Raw genomic sequence first — 20978 nt, 5'->3', positions numbered from 1 at the left:
CACTCCCTTAGGGTAGATGTTGATGAGAAGTTGCCATAAGTACAATATGAAAAGTACCCATTAGAATATGCTTTATTATAAATCATTACACATATTTTCCAAAACAAAAACTTATCCTTTCTTTTACTTTATGTCTTTTCTAGGTATCATAAACTAGTTCCAATAATTGAGTATATATGTAAATTTAAGTCGCTCGTACTTTTATTATTTAGATTATTTTAATTTATACTAAAATATGGGTGTTACGCACTTATTCTGGTTTTATTTTTCACCCATTTAACATATTTACCTATTATAAATTAACAACATTGTGATGCATAGAGTAATTGTACTCTTTGCTTAGGGAGGTTTTCAAAAAAGTTTGATATAATTACAATTTTAATCTAAAACTATTTTGGTATTTTTACTCTTAATCCCAAAGCTTTCTATCTTTGTCAATTTAACCTCATAACTTTTTTACTTTCAACTTTGGTATCCCATACTCTTCATGTGACAACCCTCAAAATCCCATGTATTCTGTACAAATTATTAATGATAATTAAAGTGTCTGACGACTGTGTGGAATTACTTAACTGCTTTCTGATATCTGTGTTATGCTTACACGTATATGTTAATATCCTAAGGAATATGCTAAGGAATATGCTAAGGAATATGCTAAGGAATATGCTAAGGAATATCCTAAGGAATATGCTAGGAATATGCTAGGAATATGCTAGGAATATGCTTGGAATATGCTAGGAATATGCTATATGGAAGATCTTATAAATACCACCATTCCACCAAAACTCTCTTTCTCTCCTCTCCTCCCTAGCTCACGGCCGAACACCCCCTTGCCACTACATCCATTTTCGGCTCTTGATCTCCTCATTCCAAGCATACACAAGTCTTTCGGGTCACGCATAAGGAGTCTTGGAGCTAACGGAAGGCGAAGGACCTCGTTATCTTGCTTTTATCCACCACTTTTACGCCTTTGATCTTCCCTAGCCTTGTGCTAGTTGTAAGTGCTTCTAATCAACTTCTTGTTCATGTTTGATGTGGTTAAAAAGAGATTAGTTGGTTAAAAATTATGAACATACAAGATCCAAATCTAAAAGTCTACTAAAATGATGAACAAGGTGGTTAATGAATGAATATTAGTGTAAAGCATGTAGATCTTGTGTGATTATGATTATTGGAAGTATTGCTGGATAATATTAATGTTTGATGTTGTTGTGAATACTAAACTTGTTAACGGTATCGATCGAACACGATTTAGAAGGTTAAACACTAAAAATCAGAATCTGTCCAAGTTTTACAGCCAACTTCAGTTGGCTGTAAACAGGTCATAAACCTAACGAAAAACTGATATTTTAAGTCTAAAATGTGATATAATGAAATACGGTTCTAATGGCACTGGAATCGTAATTTTTGGACTTCGTTTACTATTTTTAAAATGTTAAATTGTAACAGCAACTTAAGCTGAATTTTGACAGCAATAAATGGGTGTCGTACTTTCAGTCATAACCTGAGTTTTGTGATGAATCGGACCATGAAATTTGTACAGTAGATGACAACCGATGCATGTGTAATTACCCCACTGGAATTTCGTAAATCGGACACTCGATGAATTTTTAATGAATTGTTCCGTGGACTGTGGTCAGAAATTCATAAATCTGAGTTCAGTCCGGAATATGAATTGTTACAAAATATTGGTAGTGAACCGGACCCCGATATTTTTACACAATAAAATATGGAACGTTTAAGACATCTTGTAAAAATTTGGGAATTTTTTGAATAATTTAACTATTTTATCAAAACGTCCGAAAACAGCCGGTTTTGAATATTAATGCTGAATTGATACAAGTTGTGACTTGCGTGTCTAAATGTCGAGTATGCTATCCGTGAATGATCTAACATGGTATATATGTTATGTGCATTATCGTATGTCTGATTTTGAGTGGGGAATGGATGGGGAACTTAGAGGGGCATAAACCGTTAAAACGATGCATGTTGTGTGATAGATACGTGTAGGAACTTTGTGTTCTATTTGAAAGCCACTAAATGACTAACTGGTAAATTATATTAGGACGTGATTGACCGACCTTGACTGTTAGCTATATTGAGAATCTAACCGAGCAAACCGAGGTGAGTTCACACTCTTTCTAAGGCATGGGATTCCTAGGGGTTTGGGAATGGGATTGATTAACTACTTGTACTATCATTACTGTTAAACTACTTTTTACTGTCCTCGGATTGAAGGGCACGTACGTAAAACCTACGTACACGATCATAAGACCATCAACTCTATCACTTTAAGTCCCTCATTTATCGACTTAATCGCCGAGGCTTATGGCGAGCGGGTCATTAGTTAATAGCGCTATTAGGTTTAACAAACCTCACACCGTGCCAGTCGGACGGGCGTGTACTAATGGACTATGGGCAAAGGGTCAATGCTGATAGACATTGACTTAGGGCACCTCTTATATTTTCGTAGCAGTCGATACGCGTGGTCTAGTAACACATGGGAAACCCCCACTAATCTTCGCAAACATGTCAGAAAGACCGCGATGCAAACTCATACGATACATGGTTTTCAAAACGAACAGATAATTTACGAAACAAATGCTATAACTAAACAACCAACTGTGAATTCACTCAACTTTGTTGTTGACTCGTTGTTACATGCCTTACAGGTCGTTAAATGCTTGGAGCTTGCATATGGAGGTGGTCGTTGTGGGATGCGAACTGATATGTCCCGTATTTAATAAATAAACTTTATGAACTTATTAAACCTACGTTTTGGACTTTAAACTTATGAACTATGGACTATGTTTTGAACTTACGTTTTATGCTTCCGCTGTTTAACTAAAATCGGTTTACTTCCTTTTGGTCACCAATCGTATTGTGTTTGGTTTTAATTACTTAATTATGTTGTTCGATATGATTGGTGGCTCGATCCTGGTCATGTCACGCCTCCAAGCGGTGGTACTCCGCATGGTGGATTTTGGGGGTGTGACAGATTGGTATCAGAGCCACTGGTTATAGTGAACTTGGTTTTAAAAAGGGAAAAGCTTTTGATAAAACCAGACTATAACCTGTACAGTGCTCAACGATCCACAACGATACTTCGCTCCACGTGCAAGACTCAACACAATAGGTGGTATGATCTATATTATATTGTCGGTTAGATAGTTTACACTGTGCATTAGATAACATGATAATTTCTATTTGAACCTTGTGTGCTTACCCTCTACTGTCGTCCCACACTTACGCACTTTCACGACACTTTCCTCACTTACGTTGCTTCGTTATGAAGATCATGAACGGACGCAGAGGACGTATCAACCTAACTCAAGCCCAGCTGACGGCTTTGATCAATGAACGAGTTACTGAGGCACTCGCAGCTGTTCCTGCAGGAGGTATAACCTGCCATATCAACCCATCTTAGGATGTTTAGATCCTACCCTCACGAACCAACTTTTGTGCTTAACCTTGTCCTTTATTATCGTGCCACAGGTCAACATGCCCAACTCCCGTTCCTTCGATCTTCAACCGATATAACGAAACGCTAACAACCACACCACGATTTCCATCGATCACAAGATTACCCCCTTACCTTGTTGGGTAGTTAATTGATATCTTATTTTGATCTACCCCCTCGTATACCCAACTTAGCAAGCGGATGCCTCCTCCTAATGATGAGATAGTCTTCGGGACATTCAAGGACGGCGATACGGATTACTCAACCTACATACGGACACGACGGACTACACATTTACCTTACCCCTTTCCCCCTTACACTACAAGAGTCGCACTTTGATCCTACGATGGTTTATCATAATTATGTGAAATCCTTTCGCTAGCCTTTGTACCGACCTATGCTTAATGCAATGCCTAATTTCTACTATTGACATACACAGAACCATCATTCCTTTACCACAGTGACGCTAGACACTAATGCGAACTCACTCTAGATTAGAGGGTTTGGAAGGCTCGAATTTCTATCATTGGTGATCACTTATTGAAACCTTGAGTGTGATGGTGTGTTTATACTCTCTTAAACGCGTTTTCGCGTCCTTTCTTTAGAACCTCACGATTACATGAACGTATTTTTAAATTCATTCACACGACCTAAGGAAACTCCTCCAAACTTGATTGCTTACCGACTTGATAAATTGAAAACTCATCTAAGGTTGTGGATCTAGGTGAATTATTCCTCCTTCGCATGTGGGTGATACAAGGAACGACCCCAACGTTGTGATGGGTAAGTTTCTTCTGGATGATTTCTTTGTTACTGTTTTATTTAATTCGGGTGCCGATACTAGTTATGTGTCCGTAAAAGTTAGCCAAATGCTTAAGCGCACTCCAACACTTCTGAACACCAAACACACGGTAGAACTAGCTAACGGTAAAAGTCTAGAAGCCACACACGTAGTAAAAGGTTGTAACCTCGTCTTAGCTGGTCAGACTTTCTCTATCGATCTTATTCCTATCACACTGGGTAGTTTCGACGTCGTTATTGGGATGGATTGGCTATCTCATCATCGAGCGGAGATTGTTTGTAAGGAGAAAATCGTCCGCATTTCTCGTTCTGGTGAAAAACCTCTCGTGATTCGTGGCGACAAGAGTGGTGCTGTCGAAGGCATCATCTCTTTCCTTAAGGCCCAGAAGTGTTTGCGAAAGGGCCACACTGCCATTTTAGCACTCGTTACTGACACATCAACGGAAGAGAAGAGAATTGAAGACATTCCTATTGTACGCGACTTTCCCAAGGTATTTCCTGAGGAATTACCTGGCCTTCCGCCTCATCGACAAGTCGAGTTTCAAATCGAGCTAGCTCCTGGAGCAGCACCAATAGCTCGTGCGCCTTATCGACTTGCCCCATCAGAACTCGAAGAACTGTCTACGCAACTACAAGAACTTCTGGAAAAGGGTTTTATATGTCCTAGCTCTTCGCCATGGGGAGCTCCAGTCTTATTCGTAAAGAAGAAAGACGGTACCTTCAGGATGTGTATTGACTACCGCGAACTCAACAAGGTGACCGTGAAGAATCGTTATCCTTTTCCACGCATCGATGACTTATTCGATCAATTGCAAGGGTCGAGTTTCTATTCTAAGATTGACCTAAGGTCAGGCTACCATCAGCTGAGAGTCCGAGAGGAGGACGTCTCCAAAACAGCATTCAGAACTCGTTACGGCCATTATGAGTTTCTGGTTATGCCTTTCGGATTGACGAATGCACCAGCGGTCTTCATGGATCTCATGAACCGAGTATGCAAGCCTTACCTAGATAAGTTCGTTATTGTGTTCATCAACGACATCCTGATCTATTCTAAGAGTCAGGAGGAACACGAGCAACACCTGAGACTTATTCTGGAACTACTTCGTAAAGAGCAACTGTATGCCAAGTTTTCGAAATGTGACTTCTGGCTTCGCGAAGTCCATTTTCTGGGCCATGTGGTAAACAAGGATGGGATTCATGTTGATCCATCCAAGGTTGACTCGATCAAGAACTGGCCTGCACCCCGCACACCAACGGAGATCCGCCAATTCTTAGGTCTGGCAGGATATTACAGAAGGTTTATCAAAGATTTCTCCAAGATTGCGCAACCTCTCACTTCACTGACTCAGAAGGGTGTCACCTATCGTTGGGGTGATGCACAGGAGTCCGCATTTCAGCACTTGAAGGATAGACTTTGTAGCGCGCCTATCCTCTCATTGCCTGAAGGCACAGACGATTTTGTGGTTTACTGCGATGCTTCCATCTAAGGCCTTGGTTGTGTGTTGATGCAACGTGACAAGGTCATTGCCTACGCATCACGCCAACTTAAAGTTCACGAAAGGAACTACACTACTCACGATCTGGAACTGGGAGCAGTTGTTTTCGCGCTTAAGATATGGAGACATTACCTGTACGGTACCAAGTGCACCATTTACACCGATCACAGGAGTCTCGAGCATATCTTCAAGCAAAAGGAGTTAAACATGCGTCAACGTCGATGGGTCGAACTCCTGAATGACTACGAATGCGCGATCAAGTATCATCCGAGCAAGGCCAATGTTGTGGCTAACGCCCTCAGTCGAAAGGATACTATACCTAGGCGTGTACGTGCGTTACAGCTTACCATCCAATCTAACCTTCCTGCTCAGGTTCGCGATGCTCAAGTTGAAGCATTGAAGGCAGAGAACATCAGGGCTGAGTCCTTACGAGGATCGAGGCAACGACTAGAACAAAAAGAAAACGGTGCCTACTATGTTAACGGACGCATATGGGTTCCACTGTATGAAGACCTACGCGAGCTGGTGATGGATGAAGCGCATAAGTCTCGTTACTTAGGAACCACACCTGTTAACTCAAGCAAACCCCATTATCCGAACGTATATGTTATTTCAGTTAACCAAATAGAAAGTACTCAAATTTCTTTTGTTGAAATCTTCACTTTTGCTTCTAGCGAGTAGATGTTTGCGTCTCTACTCCCCTTAATGGTAGTTGCATCACGTTAATTTCTTCGCTGGGAGCGAACACACATTTGCTTCTATACTTAGTCATTTCTTCACTTTAGCAAATACTCATTATTTCATTTCTTGGAAATTCATATGTTATGCATGAACCATTGGTTATGCATACGGTTCCGTTTCGAATAAGCGCTTCGTCAAGGCTCAAATGTTATTTCGCTAAAACTAACTATTGGTTTATGATTCGAATAACCTACATTATTACAATTGTTGGCTCTTTTGCTATCAAGTCAACACACTTTCTTGAAACTTCTTTTCTTTCAAGTTACATTCATGGTTTATTTTGTAACCATGCTGAGATTCCCTTGTTGGTACATACGTAATTGGACTTTTAAGATAGTGTTATTATTGATGACTTCACGATTTAATCAAACTTTTGAGATAGTGTTATGTTCTGAATTCTTTGAATTTTGTATGAAATGTCAGATGGAGTGGTCGTTTGTTGTTGATTTGCTGAAATGTGGTGGTGGGGATGATGATTGAATTGGTTTTGAGAAAGGGGTTTGGGAGAAGAGAATGGAAAAAAACAAACACTCCTTTTATTACACTCCGCAGACATTTGGTCCACCTCTTCTCGTGCAGACGTTTGCAGATGTGGTCCGCAGACTGCAGACCTTTTGCATCTGAAAAAACAAACACCACCTAAAACATTGTTTTTAAAGAAACTAATCATGTTTCTAGTGGTGAAACAAGTATAAAAGTACATGGTTAACAAGAAAAATACAAGAAGATTAATTTTTGAAAATCATCATACAAGTTGTAAAGGTCTAAAATCTTCAAGAATGATGTTATTAAATAAATAATCATATTTTTAAGAGTAACTAGGCTTACTAAAAACAATAGTAAGTTACTACAAGTTCTTATAAAAGTTCAAGTTCATGTTGTTATGTAAATAGCATTGTTTTGGCACTTGGTAAGTGTTGGTTAAGTTGTTGATTGTTTGTGATGATTTTAAAAAGAAAATGATATGCTTTGATAGCATGGACACCTCCATTTTTAGGGGAAACTATGGCAAAATTTTCTAAAAATATACACACTTAGAAAAATATTTTCTAACAAATATTTACAAGTGTATTTTAACTATGGTTTTCAATATAAACTTTGCCATAATTTTTGTAACAAAAATACAAATATTGGAGGTTGGTTTTCGTGAATAAAAATAACTAAATATGTATTTGAAAGGTATATATATTTAGAAGACACATGTGTGTGATTATTTGTATACTTTGTGTATTAGGTATATTATTTTAGGATTTGAAATAATGTAACCTAACATAAACCAAGAAATTACAATCCAAAATATTATCAAAAATCACAAGGAATAAATACACAAGTTACACACACGATATTGGGAAACCAAACGAAAGAATATAACTTACAAAATATTCCGAAAAATACATTTATAAGTATATTTTTGGTGAATAATATTTTGGACACAAGAAAGGAAAATATGATTATTCCAATTATTACAAAGTTATATCGTATTTTTGAAAAGGAGAAAATATATTATTTTGGAAAATAAAAATATATTTTCTTATAGTTTTTGGAAGATATATTATTTTTGGGAAAAATATATATTTTCTTGGGTAAACTTGAAATACATTATTTCTGGACAAAATAAGTTTATAAATATTTTCTAAGTGAGACTTGAAAAAATATTATTTTGGAACTACAAATATTTTTGCCGAAAGGAAAAATTATAAGTAATTTTTCTAATTAATAACTCTTATATATATATATTGGGAAATTTATATCCGTGGACTTTTATTAGAAATAATATTCCGGAAACTTTAACACAAAATTAAGTATAAGAATACTTAACTATTACAAGAAGATACGTATCCTTGTACGTATAAATCCACACCGGAATACGACGCCAATACATGGCAAGTTATATAAATACAAATATACCCATCCTTGGGAAGGATATACATGTTTAAATACTTGAGAAGTATGATTACAAAAATATTGTTTAGCGATCATTCCAAAATTAAATATAATTTAAAGTTAAGATATTTTAACAAATAATTATATATTTAGAATAACATTGATGACACTTTGAAAACATAACTCAAAGACACTAATCATTACCAGGTCAAGGCACGAGCCGTTCGTCTAATGGACCGTAGTACGCATGTAGGTAGTCGTGTGTTCTAGAGGAAGCTTTGAGTTACATCGGATACAAGGAATGCAAAACTGTGAGTTCATGTCCCCATTTTCTCTTAAATGTTTTCAGTTTTATAACTTCGGGGGTGAAGTACATGTTTCAAACGATTACAAATGCTTACAAACAAATACATTTGATATGGTTAGCTAAGGAAAGTACAGTAGATCATGTGAATGGGTAGGCACATACTTAAGGCCATTAATCCTCGCAGTAGGACCAAGGGACAGGAGTGATAGATCTATTTGGGTGTAGCGAGCCCCATCCATGAGTCCGCCGAATGGGCCCTGTGGTGACTATCTCTTACAGCCGGAAGCCCGGTGCAAAGTCTGCTAGGTTTGAGTCTTCCTGCACCATGTCACGTATATTAATGTATTAGCTACACATTAATTGATCTGTTTCCTTGTTGCTTTCATACCGGGACTTATAAACTTACATACATACTTACAACAATTTCAAAGGTGTATACATACACAAACAAACACATGAACTCGCTCAACTTTTGTTGATGTTTTCAAACTACATGTATTTCAGCAATTTAGTAAGTGGATCTGGTGGGCGTTGGAAGTTTTTATGCTGCGTTAAGGATAAAAGATGTCATCCATGGTCTTTGAGTATGGTCAGTGTGTCTTATTCCTGGACGAGACACGCCTTCCAAACCTTGGTGTATTCAATATCTTTTGATGAGTCCTTAATGAACTCATAAACAATTTGTATGGTTTGTAAAACTTGAATTTGAAGTCTACGTTTTCAAAACAATGTTGTTATGTTTTAAACTTATTTAATGGATGACGAATCTATGGTTCTATCATATAGTTGTTGTTATGATTGAATGCAATGGTATTAAGAAAGTCACACCATAATCACGCTTCCGCAAATGTCAGGGTGTGACAGATATATCCATCAACAGTCTCCTCCTTGGTTGTTGCCGCCGTCTTGATCAACATCTTCAAGTGAAAACACACAGTCCCCCCTTGAATTATGCTCCGAGACTCTTAGATTTGGATATCCACACACAAACAATTTCTAAAGAATCTCATTTGTTCGTCTCATAATCAACATTATTCAGTTATCATGGAAGATTTTGAAAGAAAATCTTTTTGAATTTTGAATATTGAACGCGAAATGTAAACAAACTCAAATGTAATGCTTACAGTTAATGTTTTTGTGTGAAAACGTGCCATAGGATCAAATCAGTTTTAATGAGACATATCAGTTGCACCGTTGATCTAAGAAACATTTAGTTTCAACAATTCACATGGATTGTCGGTATTGTTTTCCACTTAAACTCAATCTATAAACTTTCCTAATGCTTACCGATGTACTAAGGTACATTAATTTGCACTAAGTTCTTATGGATCCCACGATCTTAGCATATCCCCTCATCATGTAATACACTGACTCAAATATTGCCTTTAAACTATCATCAACTGTGATTAGTGTAATAATAAAGCAGAATGTTTAAACACTAAGAATCAGGTCGATCTTTCGATACGCAAAGAAAGTCCAATGTTTACACGAAATAAGAAATAAAAACAAGTTGAAATTGTTTAGATCTTAACCATCAGTTCGATATTCTCATATACGCAGAGGTGATCTAAGATTTAAACGAAACACCAAGTAAAATAAAGCAGAAACGTTCAGGCACTAACATCCAGTTCAATACTTTCGTATACGCAGAGGATGTCTAATGCTTAAACAAAATAAAGAAATAAAACAAGTTTAAATCTTTTGAAAATAAAAACACAACAACAGTGATTTTTTCAGTAAGTTGTGAAAGTTCACAAACTGACCAGTTTTTATGTTTTTTAGCATTTAGCGATTACCGAGTAGGTACACAGTCACAAAGGACAAAACTGAGTACTACGCTTTCAATCGTGTTCCTTAGAACTAGGCTTTTTCATTTAAGTTTGTATTGTTATCGCAAAACTACTATTCTAGCTGAGCCTACCGACACATCTTTAGTGAGATTGTTTAACCATTTTAAACACTACAATTCTTTAGCATGCACTGATAGTCTACTGATATACCATCATTTCCTCTTTTCGCAACAAGTAATCTCATTTTTTTTAATATTTTTGTCATTTTGAAATTTTCTATTGTTTTTGGCATTTTTGAGAATTTTTATCTATCTGAAATGATTTTGAAATGATGTTTTTCAATTTTACAGAAATTTTGATTTTAACAATTTTGAAAATTTTCTCCCCCTAAAATTGAAAACATCTTTTCAAAATCGAAAATAAAAATCTTCCATGTTCACGAAACAACAATTTTTTTACGAATGCGAACGCGAGACTATCATTTTGTTTGTGTGCAATTTATTTCTTCAAACTCTGCACGAATAACCACTGCTTCTGAATAGACGTTTGCTTGAAGCCTGGGTATCCTGCACATGCAAAATGAACTTTAATCAGTTTTGAATTAGAACCCAATCCATAAAGGATTTAGGTTGACCAAATTCATCAATTTTAGTAATAGCAGTCCATTTACAATCTCGTTTGTCATCAAACAATTTGATAAGATGTTTCATCTGAAAATCTAACTTTCTTTGTTTGATGAACACTTCTCTTCTCCATTGTTCTCTCTGTTGGGAAAATCAGTGAATGAATATTTAGTTAATTTATAATTGAGTGAAATTATAATTACTAATTAAATTCCCTCTCATATGGTGAAACTCTTGAGTAGAGTTTTATGTCACTTGATTAGCTTTTATTAGAGTTTTTATGTCTCTAATTATATCACTAATTAAATGAAACTTTTATTAGAGTTTTATATCTCTAATAAAATCACCAATTAAGAGAAATACTTCACTACCCACAACTCTTGTAAAAAAAAATGGTAGGCTATGTGACTCATTGGAATTATGAGAAAACTACAAGAGAAAGATAATATGTATGAAGAATTCTTGGAGAAGTGCTGAAGACTTGAACATCCATATGTTGGGAATTATAGAGAGATAAGTTTTCTTTACTCGATTTCATCACCTTCGGATCATTATTTTTCCACAAGTTCAAACACTATAATTCCATTCCGTGTAACCTCGGGCGCGTGGCCATTTCCGGAAGTACAGACCGCTTCGGCTGTTGTACCCTGGGAGACAGATGCGTCGTGTTTAGTAGAGGCGCGAAATTTGTTTTAAGGGAAGCGTGTTGTACACGTGTCTCAACCAAAATCGTCAATGTTTTAGTGTGCTCTTTGTTGCAGTCAATGAGTATTTTTCAAGACTCAAGATGATGAATACTCGAGTCTAGGATACTATCAAGTGCGCGTGAAGGACCCACCAGAGATGCGGCTTGAATCAAGATTGGTATATATAATTATATTTTATATTCTTTTTATTTAGTTATTGCAACTGCTATTGTACTATGATATTTCCTACGAAGAACGAGAGTCTCGTTATTATATATATTATATTTTATAAAAGATGAACCTAGTTCGTACGAACTTAAAACAGATTTTCGTGTGATTGTTGCTACAATCTTAAAACCTTATTGATAATATATATATATATATATATATATATATATATTCAGATTATGATCTTATAAATATTTTTTTTTGGGAAATATGTATGTAGTACAACTTGTTGTGTTTGGATTTATTGAGATTGAGATACAATCTTAAATCCTATACTGTGGTACAAAACGAATAATTTTGGTTTAACCGTATGGTTTTGAAATGATTTTGGGAATCATTAATTTTTATAACTTTTGTGTTAGATCGGGTTTATTAGTGTAAACCATACGTTTTTTTGTAAACGTCAAATTCTCTAACATGTGTGTTAGACCGGAATTATTGGTCTAAACCATACGTTTTTCTGTAAACATTAAATTCACTTAAGTAGAGTTTTTCATGTCTTTAAATTAGAGTTTTATGTTACTTGATTAGAGTTTTATGTCTCTAATTAAGTCTCTATTTAAAGTAGACTCTTCATCCACCCATGGATTGATATGAACAAATAAGACTTATAATGATTTTTATAACAATTTGTCTTCTAACATGTGTGTTAGAAACTTTCATGGAAGGTGTTAGTTTTGAAGCAATTTTTATTAAATTGTATACTTTCTAACGTGTGTATTGGAAATGACTTATTTAAACCATATATGTGTTTATAGCAAGTCGAATTAACATTTTGTGGAAATGTTAATATTTCTAACGTGCGCATTAGAATTTCTTTCATTTTAACATGATTGTTAAAAATGGTTAAAATACAAATGCTTTGAAATGTTTTATGTAAACATTTTATATAAGTAATTGTTGTAGCATTGATTTTAATGAATATAAACACTTATATTATGCTTTGTATGGTTTAGAAATAAAAGGTCATACATTGAAGCTGATGTTTGATTGGCTTCAAGAATTAAATCACCATAAAGTGATGTGATGGTGTTGTTATTTATATGAATTTAATGAAATTAAAATCATTTACTAGACTCTTCATATGGAAGAGAAACTCTTAAGTAGAGTTTTATGTCAATTTATTACTTTTTATTAGAGTTTATGTCTCTAATAAAATCTCTAATTAAGTGAGACTTTTCTTCACCCCATGTCTCTTGTATTAGAAGTAGACTATATGCCTAATTTGATGAGATTGAAAAACTACAAGAGTAACAATACAAGAATTAAATCACCATAAAGTGATGGTGTAGCTGTGTGGGATTTATCACCAACTTTAATTTGTGATTTCTAAATCTAAATGGTCATGTTTTATATAAAATGACTTAAATTTTCTAACACATGTGTTAGAAAATGTGTATCACAAATACAAGGTTAGAGATTGTATATAGTATAAGGCATAAGGAATGGAAATGTTTATGTAAACTTTTAATTGCCTATTTTGCATAGTTTTTAGAATTCAAATGGTTTACTACTCTTGCTAGAAGTAGCATTTGTTGAACAAAGTAACAATCTCGTGAAAATGATTTGGTGGAAAACAACTTGGTGTTGTTGTAAACAAATTTAATTGTTCAAGTTTGCTACTTAAAGGTAGCCTTTGTAACAACTTGGTGTTGTTTTGAGCAAACTTGTCCAAGTTTAAAGTTTCAAGATGAAATTGTGAACTTGTACTTACAAGTGCATAGAGTCTTATTGAGGGAGTACCTCAAGACATGACATGGGACAATATCGTTGAGAAGATTTCGGTCAGATTATAAAGTGTTGAAGATATAAGCACTTTGATATTTGATGTCTACATATCGCCTATGTTCCCGTTTAAATTTCAAAAGTGTCTGACACTTATTATTTATTTTTTAATGTATTTTATTGTTTTGTGTTCAATATCTTCGGATAACACATGCAATTTTTACAAAGAAATAAATCACTAATGTTTGTGACGTATACATTATTTTTGAGGAAAGCAATTATATCGTTAACTATACATTGTTTAAAAGAATATGGTTTTAAAGGGATAACACATGAAAATATTTGGACATAAAAAACTTGAGAGTTGTTGCATTGACTAAAAGTCAAGGACGAAACATCAAATGCATAACCAAATCTTGAGAGAATAATGAAAGAATGTACTAAGTGTATTAAGTTGAAATACACAAACGAGATTCATGTCAAAATACTTCGTTAGAAGTCCCTGGAAAATTCACAAGTGTGAATTCTAACGTACTGATAGTAAAAGTACTATATGTTATTTTATACCTTTAATAAATCTTGCGAGATTTGTTCCAAGTGATCTATACGTAGATGCGTCTACCACTTGATTATTGTTAGAACTATATGGAGATTTTACCTTCGTTTGTGAGAGCATCCTAAATATACATATCTCCTAATGAATAACAATAGATGTGTGCAAATCACTTATGGCAAAATTATGAATGCCATGTTATTGAATGTCGATCTAGTTGACTCTATCTCACACATAATGGTGATCGTAGATGAGGAACATTCATCTTGTTGGTGATGAATGTGTTCACCAAGTGACTTGGATTATGACTTATGTTTAAGTCCTTATGAGTCGATCAATGGTAAAGCGTTGGAGATCAAAGGTAAACAAGTTATGTTCCTTAATTGAATGATAAAAATTAGCTATGTGCTTTATAAAATAATTTGTGAGACTTTCCTAAATATTGATGTTTTAGGATTATGAATAAGTCTCATTATATTGTCTTAACAAGGGATGAATGTTGCAAAGTGATATTATGATATCCTTAGGGTTGTGAAGAATAAGAATGATGCATCTTCTGTTCACATGCTAAAGTATTGTAGTCTAAAGCATGCTAGACTAGTACTTGGTTAATTATAGGCCTTGACGGAGACTAATTAACTCTAAACATTCAAAAGTGTATGAACATAAAAAGAATTTGTGTTCGGACAAAGTTAAGGGAGAATTTTCATTCATTATAAGGAAAAGATATGTAACTTTTGAAGAGTTTGTTCGAAAAGCTAATGAGGAGAACTCATAGTCTAGGCTTATTCTAGGTGTTAAATTAGAATTATTCTAAGTTGGTGACAAACTTATGACAATGGCATGTGTTGCTTTGGTTAGCTTGGAAGCTTATGTAAGCGAATGCAATATGAGTTGAATTCACTGATACAATGAGGTTAATCTTGTTCAATCATATGTGTTTAAATGTCATCATAAGTGAAGTTACAGAAATGTTAATCAAATGACAAGAAATGTGGGGGGGATCCATTTAGAAACAACCCTATAAGGGTATGTAGAAATAGTTTTCATTACCCCATCTGGATGATATCCTATAACACTTAAATGTGGGGGTGTCTTACATTTGTATCATAAAAGTTTGGCAATAAGGATTTTGTAATCCAATCTAACATTGCAAACAGACGACTTTGTCGAGGACACAAAGGTCGTAGTGCATAATGGAGATGTGTTTGCCTTAAATGATAAGCGTATCTTACAAAGACATATATTATAACCAGATTCAGATGGCCACTTAGGTTGTAGTCTTAGAAGTTGACGAAAGGAAAAATTAACTTTCGAGTTAAGAACACATCATGACAACTGATCTCAAATACGCAAAGTTATTTGTTAATGTTATGGATCCAATAACCTGAGGGTTTATTAAAGATCAATTTGTGGAATGAAACTGAAGCCCATGGAAAAGGGGTATGTGAAGGATACCTAACTTAGTTGACTGGAGATCCCAAGATCTAAGTTTAATAGGACAACTAACTAATATGCCTAAAGGTGGTCACTGTGGGGGCATAAATGATATGCATAAGCTAGTATATATGGTTATACATACCCCCAAAGTATAAAAGGGTGTTTAAACACATCCTAGTCTATTCCTATGATATTCAGTGACAGAGTGAGGCTAAGAATAATATGTGGTAAATGATTTGGGTAAATCATGATAACCACAATGCTTTTAATGATCTAAGGAGAATCACCTATGTTAGAGAGAAATGGGGTCGCTTCGAATGGAATTGAGGCACAATTCCTAGAGCTCTCGCAGAACCAGGAAAGTGTTCCATGGCTATTATTGGACACGACTATGAGGAGATGACCTGGCTAAGGAGAGTCTTATGTCAAGTGTATTGTTGTCTACACAAAAACGCAGACGAGTTCAAAGATATCAAGATCTACTCAGAGCTAGTGGGCTAAGTGCATTTCATGAGGGAAGGTTCAAAGGGTAACACCTACCTATCGTATGCAAAACTCAACTGTCGAGGTTCTATTGGAAATTTTATGTGTTTTTTACAATCTCCATTCATGTGGGGGATTGTTGGGAAAACCAGTGAATGGGTATTTAGTTAAATTATAACTCAGTGAAATTATAATTACTAATTAAACTCCCTTATATGGTGAAACTCTTAGTTTTATGTCACTTGATTAGCTTTTATTAGAGTTTTTATGTCTCTAATTAAATCACTAATTAAGTGAACTTTTATTAGAGTTTTATGTCTCTAATAAAATCACCAATTAAGAGAAACTCTTCACTACCCACAACTCTTGTAAAAAAATGGTAGGCTATGTGACTCATTGGAATTATGAGAAAACCATAAGAGAAAGATAATATGTATGAAGAATTCTTGGAGAAGTGGTGAAGACTTGAACATCCATATGTTGGGAATTATAGAGAGATAAGTTTTCTCTACTCGATTTCATCATCTTCGGATCATTATTTTTCCGCAAGTTCAAACACTATAATTCTATTCGATGTAACCTCGGGCGCGTGGCCATTTCCTGCAGTACAGACTGCTTCGGCTGTTGTACCCTGGGAGACAGACGTGTCGTCTTTAGTAGAGGCGCGAAATCTGTTTTAAGGGAAGCGTGTTGAACAAGTGCCTCAACCAAAAGCGTCAACGTTTTAGTTTGCTCTTTGTTGCAGTCAAGGAATATTTTTCAAGACTCAAGATGATGAATACTCGAGTCTAGGATACTATCAAGTGCACATGAAGGACCCACCAGAGATGCGGCTTGAATCAAGATTGGTATATAAATATATTTTATATTCTTTTTATTTAGTTATTGCAACCGATATTGTACTATGATATTTCCTACGAATAACGAGAGTCTGGTTATTATATATTTTGTAATTATATTTTATAAAAGGTGAACCTTTTTCCTACACTCTCTTCTGTTCTCAGATTTGTATATGATGAATTCGTTTTACTTGACTGGTCTTTCTTTGGAAAGCAAAACGATTAATCAGAATTGTTATCTAACTCAACTGTCGTATCCGAGGACAAAATCTTTCCAAATACTCTCTAACTCTATTTCTCTTCTTTCTCAATTTATCTCTCTGCCCTTGTGATAGTTTTACTATCCGTTCTTTGGGCTTTTCTCTAGCTTTCTCATCTTTCTTATATTTCTTGTGAGATTTATCCAATGATTCTCTCTTCGATCTCATTGGATAATCTTTGGCAGTATGACATTTGATTTAACAATCATAGCATCTTCTTGTTTCAAATCTCTTACTCCAGCAGTTAACAACAATGTGTCCTTTGTTTCCACAGTTGTAACACACCGTGTTATCGCACCGTTCTTCTCTATCAGACCAAACACTCAAATCATAACACTGATTTGATGTGTAATAGTCATCACTCCAGCTTCTTTTGTAATCTTGATTTGACTTTTGAGCACAGTGACCAAACCTGCACTTTGTGAATTTTTATAATGATTGGATGATTGAACTGATGATCTTTTGTTGTTTTGAAAATTATTAGAATTTTTAAAATTTTAAACATTTTGTTTTTGTTTTTGTTCCCCATTTTCCTTAGAAGTTGAACATTCACCTTTTTCAGCAAATGATGGACCAGTTTCTTGAAAATTTTCTTTTAATTTCAAAGATATTTCTTTTTTATCATCATCACAATATTTAGTTATGACTTCGTCATAATTTGTGACATTGTCACTTATTGAAATCTCGACTGAGGGAGTTTTATTTTTAGTGTTATCAGGTACAACCGTTTTTTATTTATCTTTTCCCGACGGTTTATAACCAATACCACGATTACAAAATTCATACTCATCCTCCCCAGTTTCTTCATTTTCATTTATCGGTTTTGGAACCATATGATCTAGCATTAAGCTGTGGCGAAGCTTGAGATTTCCGACAGGGGGTCGAAAACATATATACCCAAAAAATTTTATAAGATCGGGGGGTTGAAAACGTATATACCCAAAAATTCCTATACGAAAACTACATACTCTCCACTACTGAGCGAAAAGTTCGGGGGGTCGGCTGCCCCCTCCCGTCCTATAGAAGCTGTGCCCCTGACATTAAGGACGATGCAACAAAACCTTTATTATTTTCTAAATCCTCAACTTTATTTTTAACAATCTCAACTTCTTTTTCAAGTTGAGTTGTTTTTTTCAAAGTGAGAATCTATTGTAATTTGGTTTTCAATAACAATATTATTTAAAACTCGAACATGTTGGGAGACCGGGTCCTAGGTGGTCCCCTGCTCGACCCGCCTCGGGGCCGTCCCTGGCGTTTATGCATGTAACCTTCTTATTATCCTTAAATACATATGAGACTATACTTGAAAAAACAACAAATTGTACACCAAAAGTGTGATCTTTCACATAATGTAAAAAAATGTTACCATCGACAATGATGAAATCATATATTTGGTAGTTGTGCAACATGAGACTATGGTTTCATAGTCATTGGTCTAGTTACATCTTTCTTTACTCTTTTTCATAGAAAAGCTCAAAACTTTGAGTTAATTAGTGATGGCAGGATGTGGCCCTAGGTATGGTGTAGTATTGAGTGGTTCACAACCTGTTAGTAACCCAACTAAAGCTTTATTAATCACATACACACAGCACTGCACTCCTGGGGAGACAACTTCATTCTTTTTGTTATAAATAAGTATGAAAGTAGATCAGTATTTTGCAAACAAGCTTCTCTCTCTCTCTCTCTCTCTCTCTCTCTCTCTCTCTCTCTCTCTCTCACACACACACACAAACACAACACAGTGTTAACTGGTGATAGCTTCTAGATGAAATAGTACCTTCTGCAGAGTTCGTATATAAGATCTATGAGGTAGGTGCTGATCAAGATGGAGAAGCAGGGTACGTGCATTACTAAATCATCATGGAAAATAACAAACACCACAACTTTACTCTTTAGTTTGATGACACCAAACCCTAACCGAGTACCCTTCGGTTAGGGGCTCATGTTTGGCATGAGAGATCAAATGAGTTAGTAGTTCATGTGCCCATCTTCGCCATCATGACCACCTAAACCTTAATGGCCAAGATATAACAAAATTCCAGCAATGCTTTTGTTGCACTCTGAAGGCTCAGAAAACGGTATCATATATGTAAGTCTCACTGTCCCATGGTAACATGTCTAAGGTTCTTATGTTTTTTTTTTTCCTTTACACATGCAATCATATAAAAACCTTACGTTTGACATGTTTACAATCGCCTGAAAAAGTCTATTGTGTGTAGCAAATCATATCTATGTCAAGTCTTATACTTATAAATTTGCTTAAATAATTATAACATTGCACTTTAAAGTAATTCACTTTTGAGAGCAAAAAATTTAGCCAATTTTTCTTTAGGATACTTGAGTGCACTCAATAATTGTATTCTATTAAGTTTGTAAAACATATTTTTAAGCACGAGAGTAAGAGACCTATGTAAAATCAACTAGATTGTTGCAATTAGATCAAGAGGAAGAGGACTTTCATGGCCTCACTTAAAGCTAAAAGTAGGTTAAGAGATTCAACCTAGCTTATGGATGACACATACTTACCAACTAAAAAATTATATCAGATAAACTAATTTTATGAATGAGTTGTGGAAAACGGAATGATGTGTGTGATAAGTATATTTTAGTACTTATCAAATTAGCAACTCACGTGTAGTATACTTAAATGAACACCTAAAAGCATAGATTATGCGCATTAGCAAATCTAAATGAGCAAGGTTTTATCGGAAAAACATTAAAAACAGTTTTAAGATTGTTTTTTCAAAGTTTATATATACCAGGGAGTACCATCCAACCCTACCCGTGAAGAAAACCTGCCTACAATGGATCCAGTCAATGCATGGTCTGACCGTGGATCGATCATTAATCTCATTTCACTTTAGCTTTCAAAAACCTATCAAGCATGATGTCGGGGATGAACATTGCAACTTCTTTTAAAAAAAAATACCCTTTACAGGTGGATGACCAAAGTATTTGATTTCAGTTTCATATATTCTTACGTTTTATACGACATATATTGATGAGTTAAGAGTTTTAACAAACATTTTAAACATCTTTGTAAAATTTTACTCAAATACAAATATGAAAGTTCTATGTCTTATAACACATTTCACAACAATTTGGATCCAAAATAATACTCATATAGGGAATATCTGACTCCTGGAACTAGTAGATTCCACATGATAGGGCTTTTTATTAGGGAAACACATTTCTAAAAAACTTATCATTTTTAAATTACGAAAATAGTAATTAACTTTGTGTGATTATCTATCTTTATGATGTCATGGAAAGTGGCCCATAATACTAATCCTGGCGTAATAATATTCACAAATCACTATATGAGATTAATAAACTTTGGTTACATGTGAGAACTGCATAAATTGTGTTATGTCTATTTAGAAACAAGTTTCACAACAATATACATATGAACACTAGTACAGAAATGATCAAATGATGCGGTTAAATTGGCTATGAGATGCGGTTCTAGACCCGCATCTTATGGCAAAGCATCTTATGGCTATAAGCCAAAAGATGCGGGTCCAAGAGATGCGGTTATAGACCCGCATCTTTTGACAAATTAAGCAAAAACTACTTTTTCTCAATATATTCAAGAGATGCGGTTATAGAACCGCATCTCTTGATGTTTAAGCTAAAAAATATATTTTTCTTTTTTGGTTTAG

The sequence above is a fragment of the Helianthus annuus genome, chromosome 10 (genome assembly GCF_002127325.2).
Source record: "Helianthus annuus cultivar XRQ/B chromosome 10, HanXRQr2.0-SUNRISE, whole genome shotgun sequence".
NCBI classification, from domain to species: domain Eukaryota; kingdom Viridiplantae; phylum Streptophyta; class Magnoliopsida; order Asterales; family Asteraceae; genus Helianthus; species Helianthus annuus.
This window is presented reverse-complemented; position numbering follows the sequence as displayed.